At 46.2% G+C, this 1,575-nt stretch overlaps 1 long non-coding RNA gene across 1 annotated transcript in view; it reads right to left on the bottom strand.

Moving 5' to 3' along the window:
- Positions 1 to 1,147, bottom strand: part of LOC138165091 (uncharacterized) — a 37,745-nt gene extending 36,598 nt beyond the window's left edge. Inside the window, exon 1 of the long non-coding RNA XR_011169256.1 lies at positions 678 to 1,147. This is a non-coding gene — a long non-coding RNA (uncharacterized lncRNA). The remainder of the gene's footprint in view (positions 1 to 677) is intronic.
- Positions 1,148 to 1,575: the final 428 nt, after the last annotated feature.

The following is a 1,575-nucleotide window of genomic DNA, read 5'->3' as shown; positions in this document are numbered from 1 at the left end:
AGTGTTACTAAAAATGTAATTACGGATAAAAGAACATAGCCTTCAACTATAGGGTGAGAAGGTGCAGATGGACAACCTGAGTGGTGCTTGAATATCCACTAATTACTTAAGAAAACTTAGAGGGAGAACTCTAAGGCACTAGGCAGATCCTTTTTGGACAATTAATCTAAATCTTCTTGAAGAACTACTGAGACTCCTACAAAGCTCACGTGACCCACCTGGACAATTGTTCCTTCCTCCCACCTCCAAATACAGAGAGAGACTAAGTTAATAGGAAAAAAAGAAGGGAAAGCAGTCGCCCAGTTGGGTTCTCTGGTGGCATGGCGTTGTTTGACATCTGTCAGAGAGGGAAGTCAAGTAGCTGAATTGTTTTAGGTGCTAGGGATCTTTCAAGCTATGGGACCAGCTCTTGGGTTTGACAAAGAGTGTGCCAGATCATAGCTGGAAGAATTTGGGACATATTCTGACAGGGTGGGCCTGGGAAGATCACAAGTTCCCAGTCATCCCTGGCAGTGTCTGAGATGACTTATGGACTTGTCATTCCATGTCCCATCTCAGCCACAGCAGGACAGACTTCAGGGTGCTCATAATGGGGAATGATGAAGGAAGGGAAGTCAAAGAATAGGGAAGCGAGGTGGGGAGGGCGATAAAACGAAAGGCTGACCCACAAGACTGACCTGGAAGGCCGGTGAAGAGAGAGGGAGAGTTACTCCATGAGAGGAGGCTGCCAAGAGAAGAAGCTGTGAATGGAGAAGAATTCACAGACGTGGCATTAAAAAGCAGATGTCCCAGGACTGTGCCCTGATTGCACACAAATAATCAGCAGACAGCAGGATGGAAAATTCCAGGGAACTAGATCAACTTTCAGTTCGTAACAGCCTGTGAGACTTTCTGTTAGGGAACCTGGCTACGCTGGGCCTCTTAGAGAAAGTGCACCGAGTACGGAGAGACGTTGGAAAGCTGCTAGGGCAAGAGATGTCCACTAGGTTACTGTTCTACTGAGCTGTGCAGCTATTGTCCGTATTTCTAAAGTAGGCAAGTGAGAGAGAGAGACAGAGAGAGAGAGAGAGACAGAGACAGACAGAGACAGAGAGAGACAGAGACAGAGAGAGAGACAGAGACAGAGAGACAGAGAGAGGGAGAAACAGAGAGAAAGACAGAGAGACAGAGAGAGACAGTGAGAGAAGGAAGAAAAGGAAGAAGGAAGGAAAGAAGGAAGGGAGGGAGGGAGGGGAAGAAGGAGGGAGGGAAGGAAGGAGGAAAGAAGGAACATAGGGAAGAATGGAGAAAGGATGGAAGGAGAAAACTGTCTGTATATTCTAGACGTTTTATCCTGAGGCCCTTTTCCATGTTCACCTTAGAAAAGAGTGAGTAGCAGCCAGATGAGGAATTTCTGAGCTTTCTCTGGATTTTGGTTCATTATTTTTTTGAAATTTGAACACCCTAGTCCTTAAAGTTTGGTTGTAGAGATTTTATTGGCAAAAGCCTCTTACCTGTGGAAGGGCTGTGCTGAGGAGGCAGGACCAGCCTTCTGTGCAGCTTCAAGGCTGAGTCATAAATTTAGAACTACAAGAG

The sequence above is a fragment of the Petaurus breviceps genome, unplaced genomic scaffold (genome assembly GCF_028583685.1).
Source record: "Petaurus breviceps papuanus isolate PSGF00001 unplaced genomic scaffold, PetGlider_PUasm1.0 207, whole genome shotgun sequence".
In the NCBI taxonomy this organism is placed as follows: domain Eukaryota; kingdom Metazoa; phylum Chordata; class Mammalia; order Diprotodontia; family Petauridae; genus Petaurus; species Petaurus breviceps.
The sequence above is the reverse complement of the archived record's forward strand: the minus strand, read 5'-3'. Positions and strand labels throughout refer to the sequence as shown.